The sequence below is a fragment of the Mastomys coucha genome, unplaced genomic scaffold (assembly GCF_008632895.1).
Source record: "Mastomys coucha isolate ucsf_1 unplaced genomic scaffold, UCSF_Mcou_1 pScaffold5, whole genome shotgun sequence".
Taxonomy (NCBI): Eukaryota; Metazoa; Chordata; class Mammalia; order Rodentia; family Muridae; genus Mastomys; species Mastomys coucha.
Window position 1 is genome coordinate 21,871,852 of NW_022196911.1, and position 14,812 is coordinate 21,886,663.

Here is a 14,812-nt window from a genome sequence, read left to right on the forward strand (position 1 = left end):
ATCACTTCCTTTGGGCAGACAGGAACCTCAGTGGAGCGATAAAAACACCAACCCACCTACAAAACTTTCTACCTCAAATTTATCCTGTCTACAAGAAAGGCAGGGACAGGGGATGGAGCAGAGACTGAGAGAATGGCCAATGAATATATAACTAGCCCAAATTGAGACGCATCATGAAGGCAAGCACCAATCCCTCACACTATTAGTGATAATGTTGTGCTTGCAGACAAGAGTCTAGCTAGCATGGCTGTTCTCCGAGAGGCTCCACCCAGCAGCTGGCTCAGACAGATGGAGACACCCACAGCCAAACAATGGATGGAACTTGAGGACTCTTATGGAAGAACAAAAGGAAGGATGCAGGCCAAAAAGGGACAAGAACTTCACAGGAAGTCCAACAGATTCAACCCACCTGGACGCTTGATGCTCTCAGAGACTGAACCACCAACCAAAGAACATACACAGGTTAGACCCAGGCTTTGTTACACATATGTAGTGGATGTGCAGCTTGGTGTTCATGTGAGTCCCAAGCAACTGGAGCTGGGGCTATTCCAAAGCTGTTACCTGTATGTAGGATATGTCCACACTGGGCTGCCTTGTCTGGGATTAGTGGGATAGGATGCACATACCCTCGCAGAGACTTGATGTCCTAGGATTGCGGACACTTTCTAGGCTTAATTGGAATCTCTATACAGTATTCTATGGCCTACAATGTAGAGCCTTTTAATTTGTACATATTGGCTTTTTTAACTGCTGTTGAGTATACTGTGTTCAATTCATTTGCTTATTGATTATATTATAATTTGCTTCCTTTGTAATTTATTGACAGATTCTGTGGGTTTTTTTTTATCTATTATACTATAAATTTATAGCTCAGAACTATATCTGCTGTGTAGGGTATCTCTTCATACTTTTAATTATTGCTTTTTCCATAGCGTTTTGAATTTGATGCTATTATTTTTCAGTTGCCTCTCTTGTATCAAGTGTTGCCCCTTTGTGTTACCCTACAGGATTCACTGTTTCAGATCATACATGAAGGTCTGTGATTTCTTCTATGGTATGAGAGACTTGAGCTCAGATTCATATTCTATATGCAGATAGATACATTTTACATTACCACTGTTTGAAGAGGCTGTCTAGTTTGCAACGTGTTTGTGATATTTTAGTGACAGTCTCATAGTCATTGCTACTGGGCAGATTCTAGATCTGCTTCTCTGTTGCATTGGGCTGATCAGGAGTCACACTGGGATAGCTTGAGCATTGCAACATTTTCCAAGGGTTGCTATGTACCTGTGGAATATGTGCATCAATATAAATTCTAAATTTGTTTTTACTATTTTTGAGAAGTACACAGTGGGGTATTAAATGTCATGGAGTTTTAACTGACAATATAAACCACTTTCAGAAATATTACATACTTCAAAATATTATATTACCATCCATCTGTGTAGAACATCTTTTTTGTTATTATTAGATATTTTCTTTATTTACATGTCATACGATATCTCCTTTCCCAGTTTCCCCTCCAAAACAAACAAACAAACAAACAAAAAAAACAACAAGAACAAACCCCTATACCCTACCCCCTCCCACTGCTCGCCACCCCACCCTCTCCTGCTTACTGGCCCTGGCATTCCCTTACATTGGGGCACAGAACCTTCACAGGGACAAGGGCTTCTCTTCCCATTGATGACCTACTTGGCCATCCTCTACTATACATATGCTGCTGGAGCCATCAGTCCCACCATGTGCAGTCCTTGGTTGTTGGTTTAGATCCTGGGAGCTCTGAGGGTACTAGTTAATTCATATTGTTGTTCATCTTAAGGGACTGCAAACCCTTCAGCTCCTTGGGTTCTTTCTCTAGCATATTCCTTAATTCCTTCAGCAATTTTTCATTTTACAAACATGCTTCATTTCTCTCAACCAAATTCTCATTGTAGAGACCTTTCATCTGCTTAGTAAGGTCATTTAAAGAGTTTATGTTTTGTTTTCTATCTATCATCTATCTACCTATCTATCTCTTTTCCTTTCCTGATTTTTATTTGCTATTTAGTTTTTTATTTATATTTACATATTTTATAAATATGAGTGTTTGGTTTGCATGAATGACTATATGTCCTCTGCACCCTAGAATTGTGGTTGTGGAGAGTTGGGATCCATCTTGTGGTTTCTTGGAATGGAACTTTTATCTCTTCAAAACAACAGATGTTTATAACCATAGAGCCATCTCTGTAGCCCCCTTATTAAGTTTAATCATAAATATTATAAAGCCATTCTAGTCCTCTATTCTTTTTTAGCATAGATGATGCTAAATTTTGAGTTTTCATGGGAATTTATTATTATCTTTTTGATATTGTTGTTTTTGGTTTTCAAGATAGGATTTCTCTGTGTACTCATGGATTCCCTGGAAGTAATTCTGTAGACTATACTGGCCTCAAACTCAGAAATCTACCTACCCATGTTAAAAGTACTGGAAATAAAGGCATGCACCACTACCTCCTGGCTCATTTATTACTTGTCAACAGCTTTTTTCTCTCACTGTTGTTGTATGTTTGTGTGTATTCCTAAACAAAAAATGCAACTTACTCAGTCTGTATGTTTTCAGTAGATGAAGATTTCTTTTGGATAAATATATGATGTATTTTAATCTGGAGGATACTTTCTACATCTCTCAAAATTCCTTTGTGTTTGACAAGGGTTGAGAGACCCAGTAAGCTTTCTCCCTTCTTCATTAGCACGTTTCCTGGTGTTGTCCTTATTCAGCTCCTATTTAGGCAGCCATGTTTGCAAGATTTTATGCATGTAGTTTCATTGACATGTCTAAGAGATACAACATCACAGCAAACCTCCTACTACTTCTGCTCTCACCACATTCCTGCCCACTCTTTCTCAGCGATCCCTGACCTTAGTGCTGTTGTGTTGCTTGTGTGTCAATTGGGACTGACCATCACAACTCTGCATTCTGACAGATTGTGGTTTTCTGTAATAATCTCCACGATTGCAAAATTAACTTTCCTTGATGAGGAGTAACAGCTTCATTTATCAGTGGGAATAAGGGGAAATATTTAGAATGTAGTTAGGGATTATGGTGATTGAGTAAATTAGTGGTTATAGATCCTCTTCCAAGATACTTGACTTCACTATACCTAGGGAACCTGGCTAAGTTTTTAGGATAATTTCAGGCATAATTTCCCTCTTGTTGAGGCAGTCCTAAGTCCAATTAGAAGCTGTTAGTTGCCACCAAGGTATGTGTACCCCACTTGCACCATTAGTTTTATCATGCAGTGAAGATCATCGCTCTGGTTGATAGATATCATAGCTGGGTAGGACTGTTGGTTGGCACCCTCCTTTGGATGGAGTACATCCCATTGCAGGAGCTGTAACTATTTTTACAGATGGATCCAAAAATGGATGTGGAGCTTATGTTATACAGGGAAAGGATCCTATAATTAGGCAATTTACACCAGGATCTCCTCAAATTATTGAGTTGAAAACTGTAACTGAGGTTTTTAGAGAAATGAAGGAGAGCTTTAATTTATTATCTGATTCACAATATGTGGTTAATTTATTGAAAGGTTTAGAGTTGGTAGGGAAAATAAAAGTTAATAGCCCAATAAGCCATTTATTAGGACAATTGCAGGATTTGATTAAAGAAAGAAAATTTCCCTTTTTTGTGCACTACATTCAGGCACATACTGGATTACCTGGATCTGTTTATGAAGGAAATGATGTGGCCGATAAAGCAACCAGGGCTGTGTTTATTTTTATGGCTACTAATATCTAAAGAGCTAAAGATTTTCATGAGCAATTTCATGTTAATGTGAAAACCTTACAAATGAAATTTGCAGTTACTAGAACAGAAGCAAGAGATATTGTGAAGTCATGTGGCCACTGTGCTCCTTTTATACCTCAACCATCCTTAGGGATTAATCCCCGAGGGCTCTGTCCCCTTCATGTTTGGCAGATGGATGTGACGCACATATCTGAACTTGGAAAACTAAAATATGTGCATATTGCTGTAGACACTTGCTCTGGAATCATCTTTGCTTCCCGTATGGCAGGAGAAAAGGCCAGACATGTTAAAACCCATTGCTTTGAGGCTTGGGGCACATGGGGAACACCTAAGCAGTTAAAGACAGATAATGGCCCAGCATATACTGCATCTTCCTTTGTGTCCTTTTGTAAACAAATGCATATTGATTTAATCCATGGATTACCCTATAATCCACAGGGGCAAGGAATAGTGGAAAGAGCTCATAGGACCTTAAAAGAATGCTTATTAAAACAAAAAGGGGGAATAGGCTATGACCTTACCCCAAGAGAAAAGATATCTATTGCTCTCCTTACTCTTAATTTTTTTCATTTGAATAATGAAGGAAAATCGGCTGCAGAACGGCATGTATCTGCCTCTTCCACTTCTAAGGGTTTTGTGCAATGGAAGGATATTTTGACAGGTTCATGGCATGGCCCGGATCCGGTATTGACGTGGGCGAGAGGATCTGTTTGTGTGTTTCCACAAAACCACCGAGATCCCATTTGGATCCCTGAACAGCTTATGAGGGAAAGCGCCCCACCTCAAGATGCACCTGCTGAAAGCTGAGTGGGGTGAATGGGAGTTGCACTGGTATTTCTCCTATGGCCATGATTGCTGGTAGAGAAGTAGGAAATGCCGCATTTGAAAGGAGTTCTAGTGAAATATTTGAAAGTTCAGTTAGATTACTAGCATCGGAAAAAATTATGTCCTTGCTCCAACCCTTGTATGTGGTTGGGCGCCATTTGTGTTGATAGTTAGTAATGCTAGTCTTAGTAAACAGGAGTAAGTTAGATTGTAGCCCTCAGGATTGCTTTTACTCCATATGTTGGGATGGAAATAGATTCCCCCATGCAGTGGTTGCTGGGATGCCCAGGTACATTCATGGCGGTTGGAGCCATAACTTCTACTATACCCAATCCAGTATTAATGCCCACTTAAAGGGAGGCATTATGGTACTTAACCAAAGGGTGGATCTGGTTCAAGAACAAGTGGATACCTTGTGGCAGATAGCACAGTTAGGAACCTCTGCACAGTATCAAAATCACACTCAGGCTGCTAACTTGTCTAGACAATTGTTGATGTATTTTACAGGGAATTGGTCTAGAGAAATGGATCATCTGTTGCAGGATCTTTGCCTAGCTATAGTCCATGGGAATTCCACCAGAGTTGACTTGTCCTTGCTAGTGGATTGACATCCTAGATCTCTCATGCTAGGAATCATCTGAAAGAGTGGACGGGTATTGGAACCATGGGTGCTTTACTAGTCCTTGTCAGTATATTGGCATTGTGGTGCATCTATGCGGGTCCGGCAGCAATGACAGGCTGCTTTGGTAGTGCAAGCATTTGCAGCCCTGGAGGCAGGACAATCTCCACAGGCTTGGTTAACTATTCTGAATGCTCTTCTTCACGCTCAGGATGCAAGGCTAAGCACTGCACTAGAGATCAGCTTCTAGCAGTCTCTTGGAGAGCACATCTGATTGCATGTGGGTTGATGCCTCAGGTCCCACCTCCAGGAAAAAGGCATAGGACAGGCATGGCACCAACTTGGCTGCTACAAGTTAGGGCTCTGCCAAATAAATCACCTAAGACAGAGACACGTGCCAAGTGGCTATGTTAACTAAGCCCGGTTTGTACAAACTCGATGTACGTGTTCTCAAAGACGGGTTAGATATTTTGCCAAGAGATACTATCACCAGGTTGCAGGTCCATTGCAATGTCCTTCTCATGGTTACTGGAGATCAGACCTCTACTCTTGCCTGCTGGATTTAAAACAAAAAGGGGAAACTGTGGAGAACCGCAGCTGCCACCCTAAATATGGCGCCTGGCCTCCGGCCAGAGCAGAGAGCATCGCAATAAACAAGTCCTTATTTGGAGCATCGCGATAAACAAGTCCTTATTTAGAAAAGTTGAGTGCCTCCAGTTTGTGATGCAAGCTGGCATGATTTCTCTTAGCCTATTATGCTTTGCCGCGAAGCCGATGCTGATGGACCAGGGACAGTATTTAAACCACGAGTTCTGGGGGCTGGAAAGAGAGATGAATGAATGATTCTGTAGTGCAAGGTTCCTGAATAAACTGCTTGGAGAAGAGTTCGTAGTTGCCTCCTTATTTCTGCTGGTCGGTGAGGCGGCGACAGAAACTACACCCTAGAAAAAGTAAGGAAGTAATCTTCCTTCAACAAATCCAAAAGAAGATAGCCACACAAACATAATTTCACCTCTTAACAACAAAAATAACAGGAAGTAAGGATCACTTTTCCTTAATATGTCTTAACATCAATGCACTCAATTCTCCCCTAAAAAGACTGGATAAATAAACTGGACTCAATATTTTGCTGCATACAGGAAAATATTGACAAATTTTTGTCAGTGACAAAGACAGACATTATCTCCAAGTAAAAGGTTGGAAAACCATTTTCCAAGCAAATGGTCCCAAGAAACATGCTGGAGTAGCCATTCTCATATCGAGTAAAGTCAGCTGGGCAATGGTGGTGCACGCCTTTAATCCCAGCACTTGGGAGGCAGAAACAGGCGGATTTCTGAGTTCAAGGCCAGCCTGGTCTACAAAGTGAGTTCCAGGACAGCCAGGGCTACACAGAGAAACCCTTTCTCAAAACAAACAAACAAACAAACAAAAAAGTATCCTATGAAGTCAACTATCAACCAAAAGTTATCAAAAACAGATAAGGAAGGACACGTCATACTGGTCAAAGGAAAAAAATCTACCAAAATGAACTCTCAATTCGGAACATCTATGCTCCAAATGCAAGGGCACCCACATTCATAAGAGAAACTTTACTAAAGTTCAAAGCACCACACACAATAATAGTGGGAGACATCAACACCCCATTCTCAGCAATGGACAGATCATTGAAACAGAAACATATTAAACATGGAAACATCGAAACAGTTGAACATATTAAAATCATGTTCTACAAAAAAAAAAAAGAAAGAAAAGAGAAAATGAACCTCACCTGGGCAATAGTGGCACACACCTTTAATCCCAGCACTAAGGAGGTAGAAGAAGGTGGATATCTGTGAGTTCAAGGCTTAACCTGGTCTGCAGAGAGTTCTAGGACAGCAACAGCTGTTACACAGAGGAATGCTATCTCTAAAATAAGTAAATAGATAAATAAATAAATAGTAATTAAATAAATAAGGGAAGAAAGAAAAAAGGAAAACTCAAATCTCATTGGCTTTTGCTTTTGTGTCTTAGGGGAAAATAAATTTATCTTCAAACATGCTATTAATTTTACTCATAAGAAGAAATGATGATTGCTGTTCTATAGAGCTATAGAAGAAGATATGGAATACACAGAATAAGAAGAGACTATCCAAACAATACACACATAAGAACTTACTCTTTTTCAGGCATTAGGGAGGATGCTTAAAATGGTCATGATTAGTAAAATCCCAGTGCCACAGATGCCAGTTATTTGTTTTTCAAATACATCAGTAGAAGGTTTGTAGGCAGGGTTCCTCTGGTGACAGTCACAGTGACACAGGCAAAAAGGTAAGTTTTCTCCTTTAAAGCAATATGTTGGGAATGCTAGGAAACTGTCAACCTCCATAGTTCAAAATATTTTTAAAAAGTAATTTTATATTCAAGTGCTTAGAGTTTTTCTTCTCTAGAAAGAACAATATTGCCCTTCATGATAACATGGAAGAGAAAAACTGCCTGATCCAAAAGGCTGTTGGAATGGACTCCCAAGTGAAGTTGTAAAATCCTGTTCTCTGGCTATATAGAATAGAGATTCAAGGTGGGTGCAGGAGAATCAAGATGACCTCTAAAACTCCATCCTATCCTCAAACTGTCCATGTCTGCAATAGAAAGACCACTGGTGGGTAACAGAGAAACAAAGACATCTCTTATCAAGGAGGCATTTTACAAAAAAATAATTTATAAATGCTTGGAAATAGCATTAGGAACTGATAAATAAAAGATCTGTGCTTCCATAAATAAATAAATAAATAAATAAATAAATAAATAAATAAAGCAAAAAAAATCTTCTCCTGCTCCACTCCTTCATACAATCAAAAAAAAAAAAAACCCATAGCATAAGATAAAAAGTTTATTAATGCTGCTATAACACACTTTAAAAACAGTCACTTCTCAATAAGCAATCTGTCAATAGACTATACACAGAGATGCACAAAGGATGGAGAGAGAGAGAGAGAAAGAGAGAGAGAGAGAGAGAGAATTATCTCATTGTATACTCCATTTCTTAAATAGAAAAATTTTAGATGCCTTTGCTTGTTATTTACTAAGTACAAAGTTGAACTTACAGTTAGGATAATTTGCCACGGACCAGCCAGTCTGGGCTTCCCTCAACCCGTGGGGGAAACAGGGTCCTAGTCAGGTCGACAAGGCGTTGGAGAAGAAATGACAAACAGACACAACACAAAAGAGTGTGGTATCTGAGTACAATTTTTACAAGGTAAAAATAAAGCTTATATAATACACAGAAACAGGGCAAATAACAGAAGTCATGTAGGCAGGAGACAGCCACATCAAGGTCAGTGAGAACAAGCAGCCAGGTGCAAGGCGGAGGAGCAGTGGTGTCCTTCCCGCTGCCCCAAGTTAAATTCTCAGGGTCCGTCTGAGGCAAGCAGCTGGAAGTCCTTGAGAATATCCTTTGCTGTAACATAGATAATTAGTGATGTTCTACAACTTCTCTCTGGTTAGTAAAGTGGGACTGCTCTGATAATTAGTGCCTGACTGCTATCTCTAACTTTGGAGACACCTTGCCTGATAAGACAGCTTCTTTGTAAAAATTCCAAGCTAATTACAGCTATGAGATCAATTAGGATTATTGAAACACTGTGGAGGCCAGGAAATAATGTTTAATCTCAGTTTTAGCTAATAACGAAATATTTCTAAGAGCACCTTTATGCCTGAATAAAGAAAGGACACAGATCTCTCAACAGACTTTAGCAGAGAGCAATCTGAAACACAATCAGAGCTAGGAGATGTCAGCGATTGATTACTCCAGGAGACTAGCTAGCTCCCTTTGAAGCGTACGCCTCAGGTCCATGATCAGATTTTTAAGCCTGACACTTGGAATCCATTGGAGTGACAAGTGGATGTGACATTAATTGGTGCAGGCTGAACAACAATCTCTTCTGGTGGTTCAATCTGTTGGCCATAGTAAAAGACATTGTTGGACTTCAACAGTCCTTGGATTCATTTAGGAAATAAAGATGGTGATGAGCATGTTCATCAAAACACATTACAACTAAACATTCACATTGCTGTACTTTTGTAATGAGAAGTTGAAACACTTGAGCAGAAGTCTTTGCTGTTTGTGCCACATTATCTCTGTGTATCCCTTTCCTACTCTGCCTGGATTGAAAATTGAGCTACTCAAATTGCCAATGTGTAAATAAATGATGATAGTATAGTAATTGTCTTATGTTTCAAAATGTCTTATATTTACTATTTATCCTGTCCTCTCAGGTATAGTATTAGAGCATGTTCTTTTTGTCTATTTTCTGGGAAATAAATATTTAATATTTGAAATGATACACTTTTGAGATTTCATTGAGAATAAATCTATGAAACTGGTAACATATGAAATTGCATTGATTTGAAAATATTTCCTTAGGAATCCTAAAAATTTTGTTCAATTTTTATATAGCAGTTAGGATAATAATGAGACAATTAAATTATAACAGGAAAAGTAGTGAGTACTTCATTAAATTGAGTCATTATCACGTTCAGATTTTAGACTGGCAGTGTTGTATACCTTAAAGAATTAGGAATATAAATGTAGAAAACTTTTGATTTGTCAAACTTTAAAGTAACAAATGTAAAGTTCTCAGACTCACCATGCCGAATTTATTCCTCAGTATTAAGGAAGGATGACTCTCTAAAGGAAAAGAAAAAGTTAATTTTGCCATATAGCTTATTCTAAAATCATTAGGAGAAAGATTTTTTAGGTACTATGTTCTATAACTAGTCCCTATCTACTCACTCATTCACAGCAGATAGAAAAGGTAACCAGGTCATTTTCTCTCTGGTGACTTTCTAAGGTGGGACCAGCCAGGAGGCACAGGCCTCCCATGTGGCAGGGCAGCCTGGACAAGATCCCTTCTACCTCCATCTACTACTCCATCTAGGAGTGACAGTGTTGGATCCATAGCCCTCTCTGCCCTTTTCCCACAAGTGGAGAGTCTGTCTCCAGGGTGTGCTCTGACCCCAGGACTCAGGAGGGACAACTGATCCACAGCCATCTGCACCTGGGTTTTACCAGAGGAGAGCTGATCTCCCAGAAATGCTGACACAGGCTTACAGACCCACAGGAGGAACAAGCTCCAGCCAGACACAGCAAGAACATCTAACACCAGAGATCAACAGATGGTGAAAGGCAAATGCAAGAATCTTATCAACAGAACCTAAGACTACATGTCTTAATCAGAACCTAGTACTCCCACCTCAGCAAGTGCTGGATATCCCAAAAATACCAGAAAAGCAAGATTTGGATCTAAAATCATATCTCACAATGCTGATAGAATTTAAGAAGAACATGAATAACTCAGTTAAAAAAAATACAAGAGAACACAGGTAAAGAAGTACAAGCCCTTAAAGACAAAACACAAAAATCCCTTAAAGAATTACAGGAGATCACAAGTAAACAAGTAGAAGGCCCTAAAGGGGAAACACAAAAATCCCTTAAAGAATTACAGGAAAGCACAACCAAACAGGTGAAGGAATTGAACAAAACCATCCAGGACCTAAAAATGGAAGTAGAAACAATTAAGAAATCACAAAGAGAGACAACTCTGGAAATAGAAATCTTAGGAAAGAAGTCAGGAACCATAGATGCAAGCATCACCAACAGAATACAAGAGATAGAAGAGAGAATCTCAGGGACAGAAGATACCATAGAAAACATTGACACAACAGTCAAAAAAACACAAAATGCAAAAAGTTCCTAACCCAAAACATCCAGGAAATCCAAAACACAATGAGAAGACCAAACCTAAGGATAATAGGTATAGAAGAGAGTGAAGACCTCCAAATTAAAGAGCCAGTAAATATCTTCAACAAAATAGAAGAAAACTTCCCTAACCTAAAGAAAGAGATGCCCATGAATATTCAAGAAGCCTATAGAACTCCAAATAGACTGGACCAGAAAAGAAATTCTTCCTGCCACATGATAGTCAAAACACCAAATGCACAAAACAAAGAAAGAATATTAAAAGAAGTAAGGGGAAAAGGTCAAGTAACATACAAAGGCAGACCTATCAGAATTACACCAGACTTCTCCTCAGAGACTATGAAAGACAGAAGATCCTGGACAGATGTCATACAGACCCTAAGAGAACACAAATGCCAGCCAAGCCTACTATACCCAGCAAAACTCTCAATTACCATAGATAGAGAAACCAAAGTATTTCATGACAAAACTAAATTCACACAATATATTTCCACAAATCCAGCCCTTGAAAGAATAATAAATGGAAAACTCCAACACAAGGAGGGGAATAACATCCCTGAAAAAGCAAAAATGTAAACTTCCAACAAAACTAAAAGAAGATAGCCACATGAACAGAATTCTAACTCTAACAACAAAAATAACAGGAAGCAACAATTACCTTTTCTTAATATCTATTAATATCAATGGACTCAACTCCCAAATAAAAAGGCATAGACTATTAGATGGGGTACATACACAGGACCCAACATTTTGTTACATACAAGAAACCCATATCAGTAACAAAGACAGACACTATATCAGAATAAAAGGCTGGAAAACAATTTTCCAAGCCAATGACCCCAAGATAAAAACTGAAGTAGCCATTCTAATATCGAATAAAATTGGCTTTCACCCTAAAGTGATCAAAAAGATAAGGAGGGACACTTCATATTCATCAAAGGTATGATCTACCAAGATGAACTCTCAATTCTGAACCTCTATGCTCCAAATGCAAGGGCATCTACATTCATAAAAGAAACTTTATTAAAGCTCAAAGCACACATTACACCGCACACAATAGTAGTGGGAGATTTTAGCACCCCACTCTGCAATGGACAGATCATGGAAACAGAAACTAAACAAAGACACAGTGAGACTAACAGAAGTTATGAAACAAATGGATTTAACAGATATCTATAAAACTTTTTATCCTAAAACAAAAAGATATACCTTCTTCTCAGCACCTCATGATACCTTCTCCAAAACTGACCATATAATTGGTCAGAGATAAGGCCTCAACAGATACAAGAAGATTGATATAATTTCTTGCATCCTATCAGATCACCATGGACTAAGGCTGCCCCTCAATAACAACATAAACAATAGAATGCCCCCACACACATGGAAGCTCAACAACACTCTACTCAATGATAACTTGGTCAAAGAAGAAATAAAGAAAGAAATTAAAGAAACTGAAGCCACAACATATCCAAACTTATGGGATACAATGAAAGCAGTCCTAAGAGGAAAACTCATAGCTTTAAGTGCCTTCAAAAAGAAAAAAGGAGAGAGCATGTGCCAGCAATTTGACAGCACATCTGAAAGTTATAGAACAAAAAGAAGCAAATTCACCCAAGAGGAGTCAAAGGCCGGAAATAATCAAACTTAGGGCTGAAATCAACCAAATAGAAACAAAAAGAACTATACAAAGAATCAACCAAACCAGGAGCTGGTTCTTTGTTGAGAAAAATCAACAAAATAGATAAACCCTTAGCCAGACTAAGTAGAGGGCACAGAGACATTATCTTAATTAACAAGATCAGAAATGAAAGGGGAGACATAACAACAGACACTGAGGAAATCCAAAAAATCATGAGAACCTGCTACAAAAACCTATACTCAACAAAACTGGAAAACCCAGATGAATGGACAATTTTCTAGACAGATACCAGGTACCAAAGTTAAATCAAGATCAGATCAACAATCTAAACAGTCCCATGTCTGCTAATGAAATAGAAACAGTCATTAATAGTCTCCCAACCAAACAAAGCCCAGGACCAGATGAGTTTAGTGCAGAGTTTTATCAAACCTTCAAAGAAGACCTAATACCAATACTCCTCAAACTATTCCACAAAATAGAAAGGGAAGGTACTCTATCCAATTTGCTCTACAAAACCACAATTACTCTTATACCTAAACCACACAAAGACCTAACAAAGAAAGAAAACTTCAGACCAATTTCCCTTATGAATATCGATGCAAAACTACTCAATAAAATTCTTGCAAAGCAAATCCAAGAACACATTAAAATGATCATCTATCATGATCAAGTAGGCTTCATACCAGGGATGCAGGGATGGTTCAATATTTGGAAATCCATCAACGTAATTCACTATATAAACAAACTCAAAGAAAAAAAACCATATGATCATCTCATTAGATGCTGAGAAAGCATTTGACAAATTCAACATCCCTTCATGATAAAAGTCTTGAAAAGATCAGGAATTCAAGGCCCATACTTAAACATAGTAAAAGCAATATACAGCAAACCAGTGGCCAACATCAAACTAAAGGAGAGAAACTTGAAGCAATCCCACTAAAATCAGGGACTAGACAAGACTGACCCCTCTCTCCCTAACTGTTCAATATTGTCCTTGAAGTCCTAGCCAGAGCAATTAGACAACAAAAGGAGATCAAAGGGATATGAATTGGAAGGGAAGAAGTCAAATTATCTCTATTTGCTGATGATATAATAGTATACTTAAGTGATCCCAAAAATTCCACCAGAGAACTCCTAAACCTGATAAACAACTTCAGCAAATTAGCTGGATATAAAATTAACTCAAGCAAATCAGTGTCCTTCCTCTACACAAAGGATAAACAGGCTGAGAAAGAAATTAGGGAAACAATACCCTTTACAATAGTCAACTTACAAATAATATAAAATACCTTGGTGTGACGCTAACTAAGCAAGCAAAAGATCTCTTTGACAAAAACTTCAAGTCTCTGAAGAAGGAAATTGAAGAAGATCTCAGAAGATGGAAAGATTTCCCATGCTCATGGATTGGCAGGATTAATATAGTAAAAATGGCCATCTTACCGAAGGCAATCTACAGATTCAATGCAATCCCCATCAACATTCCAACTCAATTCTTCACAGACTTAGAAAGAGCAATTTGCAAATTCATCTGGAATAACAAAAAAGCCAGGGTAGCCAAATCTATTCTCATCAATAAAGGAACCTCTGGTGGAATCACCATCTCTGACCTCAAGCTGTACTACAAGGCAATTGTGATAAAAACTGCATGGTATTGGTACAGTGACAGGCAGGTAGAACAATGGAATAGAACTCAAGACCCAAAAATGAACCCACATACCTATGGCCACTTGATCTTTGACAAAGGAGCTAAAACCATCCAGTGGACAAAAGACAGCATTTTCAACAGAAGGTGCTGGCTCAAGTGGCAGTTAGCATGTAGAAAAAATGAAAATTGATCCATTCCTATCTCCTTGTACAAAGCTCAAGTTCAAGTGGAGCAGGGACCTTCACATCAAACCAGATACACTCAAACTAATAGAAAAGAAAGTAGGGAAGAGCCTTGAGAACATAGGCACAGGGGAAAATTTCCTGAACAGAACACCAATAGCTTATGCTCTAAGATCAAGAATTGACAAATGGGACTTCATAAAATTGCAAAGCTTCTGTAAGGCAAAAGACACTGTCAATAGGACAAAATGGCAACTAACAAATTGGGAAAAGATCTTTACCAACCCTATATCTGATAGAAGGCTAATAACCAATGTATACAAAGAACTCAAGAAGTTAGACTCCAGAGAACCAAATAACCGTATTAAAAATGGGGTA